This window comes from Aythya ferina (genome assembly GCF_964211825.1).
Source record: "Aythya ferina genome assembly, chromosome: 3".
NCBI lineage: Eukaryota > Metazoa > Chordata > Aves > Anseriformes > Anatidae > Aythya > Aythya ferina.
This window is the reverse complement of record NC_140298.1, coordinates 13,656,436-13,679,589: the sequence shown is the minus strand read 5'-3', so window position 1 is coordinate 13,679,589 and position 23,154 is coordinate 13,656,436. Positions and strand designations below refer to the sequence as shown.

Here is a 23,154-nt window from a genome sequence, read left to right as displayed (position 1 = left end):
TGTACTGGTCAAATATGGTTCTCTATTTGCCCCATCTCTACTCTCCTATGAACATCAAATGCTGGCACTGTTGGAAGCAGGATACAGAGCCTGATGTTTTGTGTTGACCCCATACACCTGGTTGTTCTCATGCTTCATGTGGGAACAACCAGATCATGAATGTGCTCAGTTTGCCCCTTTCCTGCCTCTATACAGTCATCCCATCAGCCAGTATGGGAACACATAGAAGCGGGCACTGGGAGTACAGTGCTCAGTGCATGCCTTCAGCCCTAGAGTTGCCTCAACAGAACTTCAAAACAATTTGTGACAGTGGATATCATATGCCAGACCGGATGTCTATTGACCTATTTCACTCTGACTGTAGCAAAGTCACTGCTCCTCCACTGCCTCTGTTCAGGGTACTGAGGACAGGGTTTTCCCTGGTATATCTGTAACACTCCCCATACCAATAAACCTCCATCTCATTTGGGGACTGAATTATTAGTGTCTGTCTGTAGAGTACCAAAACCTGGACCCTGTAATGAAATGGTAATGAAAATGTTAATTAGGATTTCCTAACAAGGAAGAAGACAGACTCAAAAGAATTGAACATAAAAAGAAAATAACAAAGGCTCTGTCAAAATGTACTGTGCTATTTTTAGCCTTTCCTTATTTTCCAGTGATGATAACATTGTGTTAATATACTGTCTTCCATATATTAATCAATTAAGCCTTCTAGTACCAGCTGGGAGCATTATCACCATTCTACATATGTGAAAAGCAGCTTCTTGGCCAGAGAATACCTCCCCAGCTGGCTGGGCCAGGGACAGAGCACAGCTTTTGGAGACTCCACATCCTAAGGTTTCACCACCCTGGAGTCCTCCCCTTTCTTCGTGGTGATGAAAGACAATAAAAACAAATGGTGTTACTGCAGTTCCTCACAGAACTACCCTTGGACTAAAGAGCCTGGGGACCTTTGTGAAAGCTCTTCTCACTACCAGTCCCACAAGCATGTCTTGTATGCTATCCTTACAGCTTTCTAGCCTGCTTTCCTCTCAGACTGTCTGTAGTTTGGTGGCTTTTCTCCTCCTGCTCCTAAAATATAAAGACTTCCTTGTTCTGCTCTGTAAGTGGGTGATGTGTTGCAGAGGGAGGATGAGGCCAAGTTTTGGGGAGGCATGGAGTACCAAAATTCTGCTGACAGATGGACCAAGATCTCCTGGTCTATTGCCCGTCTCTCTGGGGATCAGCCAGGGAGCTCTCACCTGCTCCTTTTATCCTCTAACCACCAAGCTTAGGAAACACACACCACCTATATTTCATGTTTTACTGGTTAAGCTGTAGGCCTGTTGATGCTGCTTTCACATCTGCCCTGACTTCTACCCTGATTTTATGTTAATATCTAAGACCCCAAATCAGGTTCCTCTATGGCACAGTGGCTCGTCTCTACTTCCACAGGATGGCTCAATACCGATGATCTCAAAAATGAATTAAGCAGAAAGGAAACTATGTAATCAATCAGTATTAATGAGCACTGCCCAGTTGTTTACAAGCTATTTCTATGTTTCAGCCACTGCCTTTGATCTCCAATGCAGATGAGTGCTGGCGTTCTGTCAAAATGCAAAGTATATCCTGTTCACTGGGGCTCGGCACTATGTCCCTGCGCTGACAGTGGATCAAGCAAAATGAGTGCATGACTTTTAACTTGCTGATTTATTGTGCAGCGCTGGCCAGTGGTGGCTGGCTGGAAGTAAACACATTTCCAGTCTGAGGATCTGATCTCAAGAACAAAATGATGATAAAAAAGGCAGTCCAGAAGGGCTATTTGGAGGGGGGATGGGGACAAATGCAGGCACAGGCAGAAAACTGTACAACTATGAAATGAAGACTTGGTTTCTCAAAAAGCCAGGAATCCATATGTTATTTTAGTACTTAATATGTGGCTGCATTCCCAAAAGGATGTAGGAAACTGCAGCAAGTGCTAGAAGGTTTTTTTTTTCTAGTCTTGTGGGGATTCACCTGTTGTAGCTGAAATGTTGTCACTAAGGCTACCTGGAAAATGAGATGGAAGGAAAAGCTAATGCAAAACAGTCAACTTTGTCAGGAGAATGAAGGTCTGAACACATCCCCTTTGGAAGTGACTTTCCAATGGATAAAAATTAATATTTTAAAGGGAGAGTAGGATACTCATAGGAATGCTTTCAGAATTATTTTGAGCAACACTAGAGCTTTTCCTTTGTGTCAGGGATTGTCTGTGTTTGTACAATGCCTAAAGCTGCTTCTCTTTTCTGGCCCTAGCCATTATGGTAATAATGAGACTAACAACAGCAGCAGCCGTGCCGTGTATGTTAATGACCATGTACTCAAGCAAGAGCAGGCTACATATTGCTGGGAAAGATGGAGAGAAAAAAAAAAAAATTAAGCAAAGTTAAGATATGACAGGATCATTTAATGATAACTGTGTAAACAGTAGAGAACAGACAGGCTGAAACTTTGGTGAAGAAACATAATCCTGCTGGAGAGATAGCTTAGAAAAACAACAAATGAGGTACCTAGTGAAGTGTTGTGGGCAAACAAGAATGCCATGAGGAAAATTATATGTATAAATGCATTTTAAAATTCTTAAGGACAATGTGGAAAACCATGAATGACTTCTCAAAGGAAGACTGGAGATTCGTTTTATTGCTACCACAAGAAACAGGCTGTGCTCATGAGATTTGTTAGGGCAAAGATAATTGGCAGGGTGCGAGATACGTGAGCATGCTGTACTGACAAAGCTGATGTAATTGGGATGTTATAGAAAAAATAGAACCTGAAATAATAGAAGAGCTGTAGGACCACAAGTAAATTAAACGAAAATTAAAGACAAAATGTAGGATGGAATGTTTCGTCTGTCACTTCATGAGGTGTACGTGAGGACCCCAGACAAAAGAAAGGTTTTGATAAGAGGCAGGGTGGTGCTCCACCCTGGGTTTTTCTTTGCCTTTTGAAGAACCTGTTCCGTGGGGCACATGAGGTTGCAAGAAATGATTGGCAGCCTGGAACAATTTTAGCAGTTCCATAGATATCCATAAAGGCGAGACTGTAATGTCCTGGAACTTTGTGCTGGAAAGTCAAAATACTGCAAATGAAAGCACCAGACTGATAGACAGGGAAGACATCTGACGTTGAGGAAGGCAGTAATGCTCTCAAGTCACTGCAGTCTTGATGTAATTTAGCTGTGTTTCAGAAATTGTGTTTCCCCTGAAGCTCCGGGTGCTGAGGAAAAGGGAATTAGCCAGCAGCAGGAGATACAACAGCAGGATGATGCAAAGCAATTTCTTAATTAAGTTTTGGGTCTTCTTTCTAACGCTTAAACTTACCCTCTTCTCAAACTTCTCAAAACTGAGTGTCATTCAGTGTGCAGTGTTGCAGACAAAACAGCCTTCTCATCCTGGCTACCTCCCTGTTTTGAAAGGTTTCTTTCTTTACCAGCCTATCAAAGATCGAGCCAAGAACTTGAAGAACTAATATATATGGGGGTCATCTCAGGCTGAAGAGGTCAAATTTCATCATTGGAAGGATGAGGCAGTATATATTAGCTGCAAATTGGTACAGAATAGGGATGTAATAGGCTCTTACCAGTACAGGAGCAGGACAGCTGATGAAATCCCTGCTGAGAGTGGAAAGGCAGAGGAAACCAAAGGAGTAGAGCAGAGATGTGCAGTCTGATCCACTGTTCTCTGCATCTTCCTCCGTAATAGACTGGGTTGATTCATCATCTTGGGAAGAAAAAAAAACCCTCAGCAATAATTTATACACTACTTGCCACTCACCCCAGCTAGAGGAGAATGTTTAAAGCTGAGCTCACTGCCCTGCTCCCAGATCTTTGCACCCCATAGCCGGGGCTGAAGCAGATGAAGTACACTAACCCAGGCCATGGAGAATGAAGAGGTAACTACATACCACTTTCTTATCCTTAGAGAACTATACTATTCTTTGTAACTCTAAATTTGCATGGTGAGTGTTAAAAGCGGGTGCAAAAATTAGTGCCAGTAAGCATATATTGTAAGGCTTACATTTCCATGTTAGCTTTTATTTCCAGTTGACATTGAATTTTTCTTTGTTATTTTATATACCACTTACTCAAGTAATCTTTCTACCACTCTACACTTAATCACAATCACCAACCTACACCATCCTATGTAATTCTGCATCATGTAAAGTCTTTACAATTTCCCCACTCATTTTCTTCCTCATATCCCTTATGAATATGATGGGTAGCACAGGTGAATGAGGAAGGGGGGGGACATTTTCAGTAATCTCCTTGCCCTGTGAAAACAGACCTTTACTCCATGCCTTTAGCTGTTTGTGAATCCACAACATGTTTGACCCAATTTTTCTTTGTCAAGTTTTCTTTGTCAAGTTTTATGAGGAATCTTTGGGGCCTTGCCTACTACATTTTTTTTTAAAGAAACATAGGCAGCACAAGACTCCCTGTTATTCAGAGTCCTCCCAAGAATATTAACAGATTTGAAGACATAATGTTTTGTAGACTTTTCTCTGACATATCTCATTTGTTCTGATGGCTACCTCCTCTGGGGTGAAGCTTCAATCACACAGTCAGAACACACTAGAGCAAATGGTTCAGCATTTTTATTACCTTTAGAACTTTGGGGTAGATGCCACCTGGTTCTAGTAATATCATAAATAAATAAATAAATAAAAATCATAATAAAAAATTATGTTCTCAATGTGTTCAAAAATATCTGCTGCTGGCTATTGAATTTGTCTCAGCTCTCTCTTTGGAAGTTAAAAATGGTTTGGGTTTCCTGATTGTCTCAGGTGACGTCAGCGACCATCTCAGCAGGGCTGATGGGGTCAGTTTATTCGTGCAAGCCTTCTTTCAGCTAGGTCACCCCAGCCACATCCCTCCAGAGGGGTCACATTGCTCAGCCGAGATAGCCCTGGGCTGTCTCCCTGTGACTCAGGCCAAGCAGGGGAATCAATCAGACACTGCAGCCCCTGCATGAGTGAGCTGCCACCATCAGGGACCTCAGGGGCTTGTTCCAGTTGGGTTCATCTGTCTTCTCCTTCCATTAGTCATGTCAAGCACTCACCCCAGTCACTTGGGTATGTCAGTGGCCTATTGACGAGCAGGGCTAACTGCATGGGTGGTGTTGCACACAGATTTTTTTTTCTAAAATGATAATTTTAAAAATGCAGATGACCTCTAAATATGCAATGAAAATAGTTACTATATAAAAATATACAGGAGCTCTTCCCTGAGGAACAGAAGGTCTCACCAGATCTTCCAGCCAGTAGAGTCCTATTTTAAATATTGATGGTGTTTATTATTTGTTTGTTTGTTTATTTGTTTGTTTTTAATGACGGGGCCCTGTCGCTTCTAAGCAACAATTTTTGAACTGGGGCAATCATCTCCCAAAGAAGTGGTGAATAATCTGTTGTCTCTTGACCCTCAGCCACGAGCTGGAGATCTAAGAGATCTGAAAGAATGAGTTCCAGAAAGACAAAATATGCTAAGGAACATGTTTGGACATAACTGCACTGAAAATATTGATTGCTCAATATAGCATGTGTTGTTAAAAAAAAAAAAAAAAGGACCACAAATATTGAAAAAAATAGGGATGGGGATAGGAGGGGAGGAGTCAGGGGTTAATTCCAAACAATTACTTTACTACCTAATAAAAAGTTTCAACAGATGTGTTTTGCCCAGCCTGTCTTCTCACACTGATATAACTTAGAAAATACTGGCTGATGTGTGTAAGATTCCTTCCCAATGTTTCGTATTTAGAGTGTTGCTTCTTAACCACATGCATAATGGCATTCTCAAGAAACTAACCCTTAATCTAATGACACAGTAGAGAAAGAAACTCTTCAGTGCTTAAAGAAAACAGGGCAGGGATGAAAGAAGGAAGAAATAACAGTTCTCACTCCTTTCCAGACCCTGAAGGGACCAATCTGGGTAAGGCATGACTCTTAAATAATTACCTCCTTTACTTTGGTGACTGCTTCCACTGCTCCATCAGGTAATAACACCAGCAGCAATGGCACTGTGCAGGAGGGAGTTTGCCTCACTCTCCTGGGGACAGTAAGGCTGAATATTCTCATCATCTGCATTGAATCCTAACAGAGAAAGGCTGAAAGGGAACCTGGCTAGCTACTGTATTCATGGGAGGTTTAGGGAGTTCACATCAACATACCTAGGTCACATCCAGATGACAAGTCTTCCCGTTGTACTCACAAGCCATGTCTCAGTATACACAAGATGCAGAAGCCCATGTTTTTGTTCCTAGGCAGATTTACTGTCTCCCCTGTTGTAAGAGATTTGGTGGCACACAGAGCTGAGGTTGATGTTTTGCTTAAACATGAAGTCAGCCCCAGACTTTGCTACTGAACTGAGCTAATGAGAAAAGTTTAAGAAATCTCCTTATTTTCTTATTTTTCTCCATTTCCCAAACAGCTCACCTCTCTCTTGCCAGCAGGAAAGGAGTTGTCCCTTCCTCTTCTCCCTCTAGATAACGTTGTTAGGTTGCAATATCCCTTAGATATAACAGCCAATTACAAATGGAAAATGTGCCAGGGAACTTCTTACTTCAGCCCTTACACATAGCATAAATTAAAAGCAATCCTTCACCACCACCAGGAAGCATTCATTCTTTGATGTGACTGTCAACATACAGGCAGATTAATACTGGCAAATTGTAGATGGGCAGGTCAGCAGCAAATCTTCTGTCTTCGGTAGCAGCAGGTTTCTACCTACCACCAACGTGACCTCCTGGAGTTACAAACCTGAAAGAACTGCACAGACTGTGCTGCAGGCTGCAGGGACTAGGGAGGAATGTGTTGTTTCCTCCTTGCAACTGTGCAAAGGGCTGAAGTCTCAGGACTGCTCTGTCATCTGGCCAGGGCACTTCTCCTATCTGGGTGCTGAGCAGAGCAAAAATCTGTTCCCCAAGACCTGGCCGAGGGACTCCACCATCCCTCACAGCTGAATGACTGGCATGTGCTGTTGAGTAGATGTTTGGTCCTTCACAGTAAGAATGAGCTGTGAAGACATAGAATAAAAAGCACATTATTTTCTGGAAGAGACGAGCTCTTCCCATCTCACAAAATAAAGGTGCTGTTGGCAACTTGGCCATGTTTGCATCCTTTCTCATTGAAATGGAAGCTGTCCTTTCTTATTTCTGAGTCTCCTCAGAGGTTACTTCTGAAAACCTGGCAAGACAACAACCTTATCATGGTTACATGGTTTTATTTCTCTCCTCCCTTTTTAATTAAAATATATGTGTAAGCTTTCTTGATAACTGAGCAAAATTTACTGCCAGTGGTGTGGTGTTGACAAAGGAGGTTTGTTTCTCCTTCTTGACCTGATTTTTTTTTTTTTTTCCCAAAGCTGAAGAACATTGTGATCACACAAAGATTTGAAATATTCCTCTATCCATCCTAGGATGGATGTCTCCTCCATCCCAGGAGGAGTCCTGCAATGCTTTTTCCCACCCAGTAGTGGCCCTGGAGGACTACAGCACCTGACATTTGAAAAACGTATATATAAAAATCAACCAAGCAACAGCTCCAAAAGTGGAGATATTTCTGAAAAGGCATTGAGAGGTCACTAACATACACATAATACAGACTTCACTTCCTTTCCCAAGCCAGTCTTTGAGGGGAAGGACAGCAGCTGAACACTTGGGACTTCATCACTGTACATGGTGGTGATTTACTGCTGAAGACAACGTGCGTCACAGCACCATCCCAGTGTGGGCCATGGGGACATGGAGGCATTGCTGGCTGGGGTGGGGGGGTCAAACGCTGCTGCAACTCCAGTTTTAAGCACAGACCCTTAAAGCTTCCAGCAGCGCACAATGGGTTTACAAGGCACAGTGCCGCATTAGGAAAAAACATCTCTAATCTTATGTAACAAGTCCTGAGAGGCGTGTTGCCAAGTAAGCACAGTTTAAAATCAATCAGGCAATAGCACAAAACATTTAGCACTTGGCTGCAGAGTTCCACTTGTTCCTGCTCAGCAGCTATCCTGGGACAGGCACAGGATCTGTGGGAGGGGTGAGGAAGAGCAAACCACCACTTTGTCATAGCCTCCCATCCTCAGCCAGGACTGTCCCAACCCCAGGGCCTCTGGACTCTCAGCCTTTACATCCAGCAGTGAGGACAAACCCACAGCCATGCCAGACTGCTATGACTGCACACAGTGCTGCTCCTGTGCCCCCGTACACTTGCTGGGCTATAACCCCTGCTAGGGGAAACAAGTGGCACTTCTCTGGGCAGCCCAACAAACACTTCTCCCATGTGCACTGCAGTGTCTGGAAATCAGGGACGGGAGACAGTGGGATGAGGCCAACAACAGCTCTGGATTCAAGGCTGTGTTTGTTTTCTTTTTTTAAAGCCTTTGTGCTACCGACCACAGCAATGGTTTACTGAAGCTGCATAGCCCTGGGTTTGATCCATGCTTCACCACCAGGAGCATTCAGTCTCTCAGGGATACAAGCTCTGAGCACTATTTTGTGGCCATTGCTCCCACACTGCTGTCAGCGCCCCACTTCGTCATTTTGGAAGGCAGGATTATATCAAAGGAGCAGCCACGCTTCTTTCACCTGCTTTAGTAGAGCACAGACTATTTTTAACCTCATTTCATATTGCCTCATACTTACACACTTACTCACTTTTGCACTCACTGTCATCCTAATGCACATTTTTCTCAGAGAGATGATGGAAGCAAGTACAGCTTTCATAATGTAACTGGGGCTCATCCTGGACATCCCTGCCCTGAGCTGCTACCCAGGAGGTGGAATTTCTGGTCCATGTTTGCCCAGGTGTGCAAACATTGGGCAACAGCTTGCAGAAGGAGTACCAACTGCACAGAGCATCTGCTCTCCTTCTGCATTTCTTGCACAGGTTTCTTGCCACTTGTTCCTGGCTCGGAAAGGTAGGTCTGCCCTTGTGGAGACTGAAGACAGCTACCAAATTACGGTTTGATGGAAAAGGAGCACAATCCTTTCATAACCACCAATGAGAAATCAACAAAACTTGTATCTTTTATGGAACTTGTATTTTAAATACGTTTTGAAGCAAATGTTGTTATAAATTCAGGCAGTCTGGGCTTCAGTGACTGTTCCCTGGTTGAGTCTGTGACCTCAAGGAATATGGTCCTGGCAACAAGCAAATTTAAGACCCTTCTGAAGAGTGAACTTTGAGCTATTTAAAGACCCAGTAGATGAGATCTCCTGGAACACTGTCCTGAAGGACAAAGGACCTGAATGGAGCTGGATGATTTTTAAAGTCCCTTACAGCCCAAGCCATTCTATGATTCTACAATTCTATGAGATTCCTGCTCACCTTGGGGACACAGAGCATATAAGAACTATTCCTCTCAAGGAGTGTATACCAGCCCTGGTAGCTTATGTTGTGGTATTCAAGAACAAAATGTCATGTCCTAATGTTAACTTGTGCAGATGAACTCACCAGTCTCCAAAAACCCAGGAGACTGCTATGGTTGACCAGTGAATCAGAACAAAACCCCACAATGAAAAAGATGAGCTGAAATTAAGTTAGCACGAAGACTATGAAGCAAATGCTACATGAGGCACTGCAGTTCCTACAAAAAGCTGTTTGACAACGTTGGTTCATCGTGTCTTCCAGCTGACTTGTAGGCAATGGCTACCCATGTCAGTTGGTGCCAGTGGCTCCATATCATTCCACAGTCCAGATGGTTATCTTCACACTTGTGTTGAAGGGGCACCTGAAAATGGACCGTGTACATTTTGCAAGTAACAGATCTCCCTCACTGCAGAAGTGACTGAGATGTATCCACTAGTGGGAAAGGTTATGTTATGAAAACTTGTTTTGTTGAACAACCGAGTGTGACTTTATCCGGCACAGCTACAAGCCTACGCTGTTGAATCAGCCACTGTCACACTTCGTGAGCTGCCTTGGAGAGGCAAGAGATCTGGCAAGATCCTAGAGGAGTAGAAGGAGGTGCTATGAGATCCCTGCCAGCAGCAAAGGTCTGCTCTCAGACTGCAGCAGCTGTCCTCCAATCATCGCTCTGTCTGCTCCCAGGAAAGCAATGTCCAGTTCCTCCTGGCCAAAATTCAGCTGCTGCTGACTCGTAAACATCACCAAGAGCAACCCACTTTCGGTGCTGGTTGATCAGCCATGGATGCTATGTCCTACAGCTATTGGCAGAGAGATGCCAGAAGCTCAGCTGTCCTTTATGAGCTGCCATCACAGACAGGCAACCTGCCTTTGATTCTATAGAGCAGTAGTGCACAAGGCAGCAGAAGCTTAAATAATCTGCTGTGTGTAATGTACAACATTCACACGGACACAATAGCAAGATTGAGAGATTTCCCTTTTCGCTCATCACCACAAGAACAAGACAGGCAGGGTGAATACTTGGGGATATTTTTACAGCAGTGTCCTGGGGCTTAGAAAAGATACCAAGTAGCCCAAATTTGTCCATGTCAGTATGATCTTGTAAAAGATGCAAACTATTAAAAAAAAAAAAAGAAAAGAAAAAAAGATGCAAACTTCTCTGGTGAGTTGACACAGCATCTGAAATCCCCACATGATTGCTTTGTGACCACAGCTGACTCATTTAGTCTCTTTCTTGAAGTCAGACCAAGGTTCAAACGTAGGTGTACAAGAAAAGTTTGTGCAGAACAAGCAAGTAAACAGGAGACTCACTGAGCTTCCATTTGGGAAATTACTTACATTAGATGCAAGCAATGTTTCCTGGGAAAATGTCTGACAAGCAGGCTCTGAAGGATCGCCATGACCGCCCTCCAAGTGAAAGGTGTATAGAGCACACGCTGCAGTGGGGCAGCACACATGGTGATCTATCAGATGTTATCCTCCCAGTGTGATTATGTTTTGATTATTTCCAAGACATGGAAATGCCAGAGGAGCAGCTGGGTTAGGCTGGAGACACACCACAGAGGTTACTAAGAGTATCAGCTGGCTTTAAAGCAGCATAACTTTGCTTCACACAGACTGCAAACCAGACAGGAAGACTTGAGGAATTTGAAGTGTCGATCCTATAGCAGCTTGCATTTCCGGATGGTACACACTTGTGTATGCCCAGTTCTGCTTTCACATCTCCAAAGTTTATCAGCAGCATCAACCCAAACAGATGTTCTAACCAGTGGCAGAGGTTTTGTGGTCACCCTTCTCTGTCTTGCAGATGACAATTTGTCTCCCCAAATGACTACATCTGAAACAAAACTATGTTCAAGGGTCATCGTGGAACAAGCTGCAGATCTTCAGTGTCCAAGTGAATTAAAGATCATTGTAATCCTACTTTATCAGTGGTCTCAACGGGGAAAAGGCTGTCCGTATCAACAAGGAGTGCTAGTGAGTGATTTTTGGAGAATACTCCAGCTGGTACTTGAGATCCTTGGAAAACTCATGTTTGAAGAAGCCAAGGAGTGAGATTCTCTAGCAGCAAAAGAGCGGTGGGAGGAGAAAGGCTCTCTCACATGCACCACAGGCATACATTTCATCAAAGTGTGAACACTTCAACATTTTTTACATCTGACTTTTGAGTGAAGTTTTTTCTTGACATTTTGGATGTTCACAGGAATGAAAGATAAGGATTTCCTCAGGATTTTTACAAGGTGCTTGAATACCTTCTCACCCCACTTTTTTTAGTCAGACCCCAAAATGATACAGTTTTGTTTCCAGTGCATCCCAGAGAATCATCCCACTGAAATTCCTCGTGTGTCTCCCGAAGGACATGAGGTCATGATAATGATGGGAGATGAGGTGTTCAGGCAGAGAAGAGAGATGGAGAAAAGATATAGTCTTATAAATTTACCTATAATTGCAGGCTGCATCCAAATCCTTTGGCATGTGGGGCAATGAGAATATAATCATATTTCTGTTTCTGTTGTATACATAAAGCCATTTTTTCTTACGATTTATGCTTTAAAAAAAAACAATTGTTATAGGATAGAGTCATAGACCATTGAATCATTAGTGTATTGCCTGAAGAAAATCAGCCTAATCTGATCAGCCATGCCAATTCACTCAATCTGAAGCTGTTCTACATGAAGAATGTGTACTGCCTTGATTTGCTTGGAGGTGTGTTGTAGGTGGAAATTGCAATAGCTTAAAATGGTAGACATAGCAGGTCCCAGGAAGTTTAGACTGGCCAGCTCTGAGGTTACAGCTGTGGTTGTACATACCAATTAGGATTCAGTAGCTCTATTTTGTCAACTGTCCTGAGCAGACTGTGCTGATTTCTGCATTTTGTATGCTCAGCATAGTCTGCTGTAAGTATTTCTCTTGCTGATTAGTAGAAAACTTCCTTACGGGAGCCTGCTCTGCATTTCCCTGGAGTAAGGGAGATTTCTGGACTAAAAAAAAAATTAAGTCAGTGTTTGTATATTATTATGATTCATTATTTATGAAGCAATGGCAGCTATAAATCTCAAAGTTTAAAGTCTTCCTGCCTCCCTTCTGGTAAGCATTGCACAGAAATTTAAAGAAGGGGAGTGCTATTGTCCCAGTGATTCCAGAAATTTATAGAACAGGTAGATCATAAGAGATGGATAAATCTGGCAGACTAACTGCTTGCAAGCAAGACACATTTAATGGAGATAACTTATTTTGTGAAGAAGAGTCTGCACTAATCAAGCAAAGCAAAATTTACAAGGCACCCATACAGATTTGTATAACATATTTGGTATTTTGTCAGAAACACAAGCAGAAGGAAGAAAAAAAAAAAAAAGATTTCCAGTGATCTAGCTCCAAGGACCCAGACATTGGAGTTCAGGAGTACTGCATTATCCATCCAAAGTATCTTTAATTGGTTGTCTCCATAAATGTAGGTAGAAGTTGCTATTTTGGAGCAGAAGTGTGCAAGGCAAATCCAGGACATTTTTTTTTTTTTCTAGTACACTAAGGATCCATACAGTTCTGCTGTTTTTATATAGGTCAAAATGCTTGGGGATGAATATCAAAACTGTCTAAGAGATCTGGGTACCAGCACTGCTCAGATCAATGGGAAATCTTGAACAAACATCTAAGGCATGGTATTTCTATAGCTTCCTTGTTTTAGACAGAAAAAAAAAAAAAAAAAAAAAAAAAAAAAAAAGAAAGAAAAGAAAACTGTCCTACCTGGATTGCATCTTTAAGCTGAATGAATAGGTTGTTTTAATTTGCATTAATATCTCTTTGCACTCACTATTCACTATAGAAGAACCCTGAAACTGTAATGTTTCTTCCAAAAATATCCCCAAACCTTGATCACCTCAGCTTTCTGTTAAAGGGAATGTAAAATGTTGGAACACCTGTATATTGTGGAGAGGGGTTCAATTTTCCTTTTAATAAACAAAAGTTCTCAAGGAAATCAAAAACTTGCTGAAAAGATAAAAAAAAAAAAAGCATAATCTCAAACTATTTATGCTGAAAAGCAATTTTAATGGAAAATTTTATTTTACCATTTTTAATTAAGGGCCAGATGGTGCCTTTAAAACTCAGCCTTGAATAAAGAAGAGCATATAGCGCTCTGAAAATTCTACCTTAGAAATGCAAAAAGAGGTTTAAAAAATCATCTGTCGGCATTTTTTGTGCCCATGCAGTAAGACAACGTATGCCTGGTACCTCTGCAAGTTAGGATGCCATGGAAACTTAAGAACAGCCACCTTGGATCAGACCAAAGGGCTGTCTTTATCCAGTAATGTTAAAAAACAGATACTGAGGGAAAGGTGCAACATAGCAAATATGGTAGTACTTCTAAAACATACCCATGCATCCAGCCCTTTGCAGCTCCAGGCTTTTCCAAACCAGATGTAATCTTTATCTATCCAATATCCCTCACTGAACCTCTTCCATAGACCTATCCCGTCTCTTCCTGCACCTGTGTAAGCTGTCACATCCACAGCATCTTTCAGCGAGATGCTCCACAGATCTGTTGTATGGAGAACACTTCCTTGTTTGTTTTGAACCTTGGCACTTCATATCTTCATTTAATGTTAGTTATGATAGTTGGAAATTGACCTAATTATGTGTTAAAACCTACCTTCTCTTACTCCTGTGTTGCTTTTTGAGCATAATTTTCCTCTAACCTACCTCTAGTTCCTGTTTTCTTCCATGTGGCTACCTATAGGCATCTTTTATACGCTGCACATATAGGAAAGGAGGGCACAGTCCAAACTTTATATATGATGTGTTTCTCACCAGGACACCGCCCATTTGAAAGGACTGTGCTCTCACTGCAGCTGTCCACTTGGCTACTTCTGTCCATGGGCCAGGCGTGCCATTTGGGGTCATGATTTGAGGGGTGATATGGATGCAGGTGGAGCTGTCTTGCTGTCATGGAGGTATGAGCATGTTGGGAGCCAGGCTAGAAGACGGGCTGTAGCTAGAAGTCTTGAAAGAGAAGAATAGGGTAATGAACACTACATTGGCTCTTTTCCTGTACACATAACACAACATTTCTGTCAAAACAGATCTGTGGATATTTCTGATGAGTTTGGTTATAAAGGGAATAAGATATAATCGCTACTAAGTGTGCCTATTTGGAAGAAGTGAGTATTTTGTTATTAAATATTTAACTTTCCAAATTTAATTTGTTAACTGTGCTTGGAGGAGTTTTCGGCTTACTTGCAGTATGCTTTGGAAGCAGGTGCAGCTCAGATGGGACTTTAGCCCCACTTACCTTTATTCTGGGGCTGAAGGGATGACATAGAGTGATGACTGTTTTGACTTCGTTTTCAACTCTCCCTTTTTAGAAACAATGGCTTGGTTCCCCGACTGGTTGTAAATCCGTGTCTCTGCAGTGGAGCTATTCTGATTTACACCATATGAAGATCTGGCCTCTAGTTCAGAAGAAATGGGCTGCCAGTTTAATTACTTCATCCCAGGTATGGCATTAATAATATGAGAATAAATTTAATGCTGCTAAGTAACAGCAATACAGAAGATTTTGTCACATGCATGACAATTAATGTGTGGTGCATGGTATTTCTGCTTCTCCTGAGTTCACTTTTAAATGATGCTTGTTGTGATTTGAATTTCAAAGAGCACTTCTCCTAGTATTTCTCATTATTGATGGTGACTGTTCACAGGAGCAGTTCAGTGCTGCTTTGTTGGCTCATCACTTTTGATTCCATGCCCAGATGCTAAGGACAGAAGCGTGCAATTAATTTGGAAGCACAGCCCCTCATTGATTTCAGTTGGGAGTTTTTCCTTGAACACCAAAGGAAGGCCTGATCTGTCCCTGACTACCTTTAAAATAGTATTTACATGGAAAATGTGTTCCTTTTCCATTATAGATCTCTTTTGGGAGCTCCACTTGCCCATAAGATTGTGCAGAGCGATCAACAGAGAGCCATAAGATATAGGTGATCCTCTCACTGTCGTGAGGACAAAATGATCTGATTTTGAGGCACCGACAAGCAAGGTGAAAAGGATAAGCAGTTTGGGCTCCAGACTTCCTCTCATGAACAGGAAGAACAGGGGCCAAAAAATTGACCTTCTTTTTTTTTTTTTTTTTTTTTTTTCCCTGGAATAAGAGGGATGTCTGAGGGACCAGACTTCCTGAGGAAGTCCCCTGTTCACATCCCAACCCACCCACAATTGTCTTGAGCATCAAAGTACTGGCTAGCTTAGGACAATTGGAGTATGCACACCTCAAAAGTATCCCCAAAGTCCAAGCAGGGTGCCACGTGAGGCAAGCAGTGAGCTATGGCAGTCTGAACACAGCATATGGGTTAGTTTCTCCTAGTCTTTCTGCACTGTACAGGGCCAGCAGAAAATTGCAGAGTACCTCTGGGGTTTTTGTTAAGACATTTTCTTTGTGAACAATCTGTTCATTCTTTTATCAGTTACTCCAAGGCAGGAAAAAAACCTTCCTCATACATAAAAGACAGGTAAGCACATGGAAATTAATGACCAAGTTAAATTTATATTCCCCCTGCATTTTAAGGTGGCATCAGATAACTCAATGAGCATTCCTGGCAAGTAGATATTTATCAGCCAGATGGATTACTTCCTTTAGTGAATCTAGTGAAATGTTTGGGGGACCATTCATTAAGGAGTATTCAAGCCATCTCTCCACATATGCAACACTTACGAACCATAATGTCCTCTTATTTAGTCCTGCCTCCTCAAGTTTGCCCTTCCACAAGTTTTCATATCAGTGTCACTCTTCTCCTCATTTGACTCTACATATAACAGCTGAAATGCAAAGTTTCTCAGTTGGATTAGGCCTGGGATGATGAAATCATGGTCCTCAGAAGCATGAATGTACCTTGTAAAGGAGTGGCCAGATTCAGTGGATTAAGAGACCTGGGCATCTTCTCCTTCCTTGTCAACTACAGCTGAACTTGGTGGCCTCTAAGAGCCAGGAGATTTCTTCTATTTCAGTCTACTGGATGTGGTTGCTCCTGCTCCCATTTGTGTATCCCATCAGTAGCAAGGCTGAGTAACAGTTATTACATAGACAGGAACTCCTGAGATGGTCTGATCCTGCTCCCCTTTTCAGCTGATCATGATAGGAGTTAGCTAAACAGCTCTAAATACTCAGCCCATGCAAGAGCTAGCCCCATATGTCCCGACATACACACGTGCAGAAGACAGAGAGCCATATCACACTGGAAATACTCTGCAATAAAATTTAATAAGACAGTAGAACAGATTCTGGTGATTCCGCAGGGGTTACTGCTAGATAAGCATACTGACCAGCCACTTGCTTGTTCACAACAGGGCCCTTTCATCACCCCTTCTCTCCATTTTACCATCTTTGCACTTCTGCCACCCACCCTGTAGAAACCCTTTCTTCACCCCAGTCTTCTCTCAGATCATCAGTCTATCATTAAACACTTTTTCACCTTTGGTCCCATTTTTGTTTCATCCATGCCCCAAATTCTGATGTTATCAAGGAGGTTCTCTTGGCCTCACCTTGTATTTCTGATCTGGTGACCTGGACTCTGCTGCCTTTGCAAGGCTCTTTTCCTCAAGATGTCCCCGGTGCTCCCTGTCAGTTATCTGCAAAGCACTGCTTTCTCTCATGTAACTCCCCCATGAACTGTGAAACCTGGTCATTTCTCACAGGGCTATCTGCTACTTCCAACAGCTTCTCACTCAGTCATTACTCGTGTTTCTCACCAAAGCATGTTACAGGACAGGAACTGACTAGGTTAAATCTGCAGGCGAATGGAGAATTTGGAAACCATGGTGTTCTTTGTGCAAATCTGCTGTCAAAGTTTCTGAGGTGTAGGGTTTCATCCATGCCATATAGGCTTCAGGCATCAAGAAAAAGAACAATTAAATTAGTATTTTAAATTAATTATTAAATTCAGGCATCCATAATTCACAGTTCCCAAGGTTGAAATCAGACCCACAGGTTCAGCTCAGCTCCATAATGGCTCAGCTCCATAAAGCCACTTCTCCAAAGAGGTATTGCTCTCCTGGATGTCCCTGATGAGTGCATTGACTCTGCCTGGATGACAGGGGGCTTCTCCACAGGCCTGGACATCTCTCTTAAAGGGGCTAAACCAACACAGTGTGATATTCAGTATTTTAATTTAATTTAATTTATTTTTTTATTATTTTATTTTATGTTTTTATCCTTTTTTATTTTCCTTTTTTATTTTTATTTTGTCTGCCTAGTTAGACATTAGAATGTTTTTATATATCTAGGTGCCAATCCTCCAGTGGGTCTAGGTAGTGCCCTCTTTTTCTGTCCCAACTACTTGAAGTATCAGATGTTTGGGGAAAGGACTGCCTCTTAACATGTTTATATACATGTCCTTACATACAGAGAGCCTGGGAAATACCGTAAAATAAATAATAGGTCCATTTTCATGGCAGTCAGCTCCAAAGAAGTGTCTGACCTAAAATAAAGCAGTTGTGCTACAGTTTCACAGTGGATAAAAAGGCATTTTAATGTGAGATGCTGAACTCAGGAGACCCCTAATCATATCCAAGGGGAACATTTCTCATCTCAGTTATATTTCTGACTCTTTTCAAGGTTTGTAGCACTTAAATATTTTCACCAAAGACTGGTTCCTTCCCACATAACAATCAAAAGGTGGCCTTGGCATGTTTCCTGTCTGACAGATGGCCACATCTCAATTAGCACTAACCTATGCCTTTCTCATCTATCTCAGAAGGCCAGCAATGCAAGAAGGCACAGAAATGTTACAATCCCCTCTCCCTCGGAGCCGTCCTTCCTGGTCAAGGAGCTGTCTTATGAATAGGGAAATGTTGGTGCCAGTACTTGCTGTAAGGCTTTCTGGAAGAGCTCCAGAAAGTTCAAACATGAGAACTACTTGTAGTGGGACGAGGCACAGATGGCAAAATAAAAGCAGTGTGTTTTTTTATGAGCTTCTGAGTCTCTTAGCTCCTGGACATCTCAGAAACTAGGCCACTTTAGTTGAATTCGTGTAGCTTGTCCAAGAGAGAAGGAGATAAATACAAACTCTGCCACAGACTTGTGTATGTGAAAGGGTGGTTCTGTCTCACTCAAGCTAAAAGGTCCTCCTGAATTAATTTAGTACAAGAGGCAAAGTCCTGCACACAGTTTGCTTCATCTTCTTAGCGGATGGTATCCAACAGGCAAATTTTCTTGGTGCAAGTTAGACAAAGATTGGCAGTGATTGTGGTTAGATTCTTCCTCTGTGGCAAAGAAGCGTGCATGTCCAGTCTTAAAAGGAGTAAAGAGGTCAAATCAATGAAATATTTGATTTTCAGCTAAGTTATGTTGTTCATACAGAAAAAAAAAAAAAATTACTTTTCTTATTGCCATAAATACATAAGAAGAAAAAAATGTCCAGCCCAAGCTTTCACATTTATTTTGGTTCCAGAACTACAATCAAACAATCCAACATAACCTTCAGCACCCACGTACCTCAGCCATTTCAGCTTACCTTTTTTTTCTTTCTCAGAAAGTTAAAAGCACTCTTGGCTACACCTCTGGGGTTTGATCCAATTAAATGGAAAGAATCTTGTTGCCTTTGGCAGGAACAGATTAAAGATTTTGGGCTACTTACTGATTGTTTCATACCATCACTCTGAATTATAATCAGCTGAAATGTGGTTCAGACCCCACAGAACTTACGGTGTCAGGATTTTGGAGAGGCAAAACCCTTACTGAGCAGGTCTGCAAACCAAAGACCCTGCAAACTTCTAAGCAGCTTCCTACAGCCAAAATACATCCTCTAAATGATGGACAATTCTTGCAATCTTGTAATTTTGTTGTTGTTGGTGTGTGTGTGTGTGTAAAAAAAAAAACCAAAAAAACAAAAAAAAAACAACAACAAACAAACAAGCAAACAAAAAGTGAGCAGGAGCAGCACTTTATCCTCCCTTTCTCCTTTGGTGGTAGGTGGTGCTGCTGCTCTTTCCAGAGCCCAGGGATGCACTTGCAGGTCTTTGTCTTTCCACTTCCCTACTCAGGGTGTCCTTGGCCTACAGAGGTGTACGCCACACAGGAGACCTTCAGAATTTTCTTGGACAGCTGGGGACAACAGCTTAACATTTCTCCCAACAGCTCCCATGAGTGTTTTAACACATCAACAGATGTATCATAGAAAGATGCTTCACATCTACCAGAAAACTCGCCATCATATCCTACAGCATTTGTCACATGGTTTCCAGACATGAACCCTCTCTTGCACCCACACTGGGATGCCTCTGCAGTGTTTTTTGGCTAGGAGGCTTTTGGAGCATCTTTGTCTCCAAGTGTTCTCACAGAGTGACTGCTAACAGTGGTGCAGAGGATCTGGAGGAACAAAAACGAAGCACTTGATCAGGACTGTGTGGTTCTCCAGCCAGGGACTGCTGCTTTAAGTGGTGTTACTCAGGGTGCTTCCACTGATTCCACTGTATCTTTCCAGTTTCTCCCCACTCATAGCACTTACCAAGTAGCTATCAAACTTGCTGGCACAATGCATTATGGAGAAATTGTGCATGTTCACCAGGTGTAAAAATGCTGGTGTCGAAGGCAATATTGTTAGACCTGATTGGAAACCCCCAAATCACAAACTATTGAGCTTCATTTCACCTCACTACAAGCTGCCCCCTTCTATTGGTCTTTGAAAACTCTTCTCCAAAAGTGGCAAGAGCAATGCAAGGTGTGGTGTCAATCTGCAGGGTACCAAATGAACACTGAGAGCTGCAGATATCAAAATCAGGTTGGGCATAGTCACTAGCTTTCCAGTGTCAGGAATAGGCCAATTTATGGCAAGCTTAGTGCAAATAGGGATGTGTTATGATCAACACATTTTAGAGTACCTGCAAACTCCTTCCTTAGTGGTTTTGGGCAAGAGAATATGTTGACGAGACAACAGATGCTGAAGTATGTCCTGGTCTCTTGGTCTGTAGCAGTAGTTACAACTACCGTGGTTGTTGAGTTGTGATTGCTTCAATAGTTGGTTCTGCTGCAAAACTCAAATAAAGCAATTTAGGCTTAATTTCCTCTTTGACACAAAGACCTGTGGTTTTCCTGAACTGAAAGAAGAGCACATATCTTTTGGTGCAGGAAGAATGGGAGAGGTGGAGGAATTGTGTTATGGAAAATGACTTCCCTGTTGTCAATAAACCTTACCTTGATAACAGCATGAAAAACACTTCATTTTGGAAGTGTCAGAAGGAACCAAACAAGATCACAGGATGTAGTTTCCTGAAAGACAGAAAATTGGACTCAACGATCCTTTCCATGCTCCATTCTGTGTAAACAAATATTTTTTTTTCCTCCAAGGAAAAATTTAACAAGCCTTTTTGGAAATCTTGCCACTTTTCCCCCAGTCACTAAGAAACAGTGTATTGCCAGGAATTCACCAGCCATCCAAGCCAGCTGATAGCTCCAATCAGTAGCAGTAACGCATGATGATAAGAATTTGCACTGTAGCAGCTAGAAGGCATTTGGTTGCAAGCCAGCACCCCTACAGTTTTGTTCCTGTACAAGCAGAACAGAAAGACAGTCTTTTTCCTAAAAGTCTTACTCAGTTAAGGCTTAATGAATGTGGCTTGCAGGATTCCTTTTCTGAGAAAGGAAAGGTGAAAAGCACTTTGGAGAATCAGGGTAATCAGAATTTGGGATTATTTTTATTCTATTTATTGCGTATTTATCCTCTCCCAGTGCCTATTACATTAAGGAAGATACTCCTTTCACTAAAGCACAAAACCTCCCTGAAGTCCAGAGGATGTCAGGAGTGAACAAGGGACCAGAATTTTAGATAGAAAAATCTTTTTGTGAGTACCGCTAGGATATACTGAAAATGCAGTGAGGGTTTGGAAGGACACAAACCGCTCCGTGTTCTGGGCCAACCTGCCAACTAGAAGGGAGGTTTCTCATCTACCAGATGCTGATTCTTGCTAGCAATGTGATAGCAAGTGGACAGTGAGTTTCTGAGTTTTTTGCATTTCAGGGAAAGCTGATGATGGAGCTGACATAGGAGAAGCCACGCCTGGCTTATCTCACATTATCTGTGCTGCGTCCAGGGCTGCAGCACAGAGACAAATTATATCCAGGCTCTGAGACATCACATCAGAGCTGTGCACACCCCACACACTCACATCTGTGGGCACAAACCCATCTCTAATGTAGCTGCCAAAACCTTTGAGAGGGTGAATGGCTTGCCCAAGGACACGTGGAGCTGAGCATGGAAGTAAAAGGAGTGCAGGGTCTGGTGGCAGTGCCACCTTGCCATAGCACAACTCTTCCCATGCAGGTGGAGGAAGGTGCTGCCTAATCTGGGCCCATACTTCAAGGAAATTTATATATATATTTTTAAACACTGGTGGCAACAACGTAAATGAGGGTGTCCCCTGTGTAAGACTGGATCCCAAATGTTACCACCATTTCAGCTACAGAGTTTTGTAGCACTGCCTGGAAAAGGTGTTCCAGGACCTCTTCTTTTTGGTTTCCACCGGGGAAACCAAGCTCTTCTGAAAGGGATATCTCCTGTGGGAAAGTATCACTTACTGCTGTTATTGAATTAAATCAATCAAACCACAAAAGCTATTCTTAGGGAAAGTAAAATTAATAAAAATAATAATCAGAAAATATGTTCGGATACTTTTGAATGTTCAAATACTATTCTGATTTTTGTTTTGTTTTGTTTTGTTTTTTCAGAAGATACAAGGTTTTGAGTTTCTATCTGTTTTTTGGGGATGAAGATGAAATATCCCAGGGGTTCCATTGGTCTGAGAGGAAGGGAAAGTATTTGCTCATGTTGAAGAGTAGCCCAATGAGAACTAAAATATGGTGGGAGAGGGGGAAATAGGGGTGGAGGGATTTTCTGCTGAAAATCCCCAAGACAGGCACAAGTTGTTTAGCTTGTATTTTAAATCTTGAACATCCTCCTTCAGCAAAGATTTGGCATAGGTTATTCTGAGAGTCTGAGTAACAAGCAGTAGGCAAAAAAAGAGAGAAAACAGCCTTACCCCAAGCAGAGAGGTGGATACATCAAAAACGCACTGGGTATATAAGGCCTCGTGTCTCTCCCTGCGGCAGCAAAGGACAGCAGTGATCTAAACTGGGCATGTGATCTTCCAACAGCATTTTAAGCCATAGATGTTGAAGCATCTAGAAAAGTGGTGACAGAGAAGCTTTTAGGCAAATGACTTGGCTAGCAGGCCTGCTGGGGATGGGAAGAGGAATGAATGAACCCTGCTTTCCCATATTATTTATGGTTATTAGGAAAGCAGGGAACACCCCCTCAACACTGCAGCAGGCAGCCCAGTGTGCTCGTCACGATACTAAAAAAAAAAAAAAAATCAAGCAAATAAATAAAGTTCTTCAGACCTGCTGGAGCCTTCCTCAGCTTCTCGGGGAGTTTGTGTGTCCATCTCGGGGCCCGCAGGTGCCCGTGCCCCTGGAGGAGCAGTGCTGGGGTGCCTCTGCGGCAGGGCAAGGGGGGTGCAGGGGGGTGCCTGGTGGGAACTGGGCCGCTGGGTGAGGAGCAGCAGAGCCCCCCTGGCTGGGAGGAAGGCCCCGGGAGGAGGAGGAGGAGGAGGAGATGGGGGACAGACAGCGAAACGTTTTGCCTTTCCTCCTGGAGGGACACCGAGGGGGTGGGGGGGGGGGGGGGTTGCGATGCTGCTCCTGCTGCAGGAGCAAAGTTGGCCGCGCTGCCACGCAGGGCTGGTTCTCCTGCCTCCCTCCGCCTCCCTCCCTCCTCCTCCTCCTCCTCCTTCTCCTCCACC

At 42.7% G+C, this 23,154-nt stretch overlaps 1 long non-coding RNA gene across 1 annotated transcript; it reads right to left on the bottom strand.

Annotated features, from left to right (window-relative positions):
* Nucleotides 1-18,774: 18,774 nt before the first annotated feature.
* Nucleotides 18,775-22,995, bottom strand: LOC311434947. The gene is made up of 3 exons (XR_014691853.1): nt 22,754-22,995; nt 22,393-22,534; nt 18,775-20,626 (listed from the first exon to the last, which is right to left on the bottom strand). It is a non-coding gene; the product is annotated as an uncharacterized lncRNA (long non-coding RNA).
* Between the last annotated feature and the right edge of the window lie 159 nt (nt 22,996-23,154).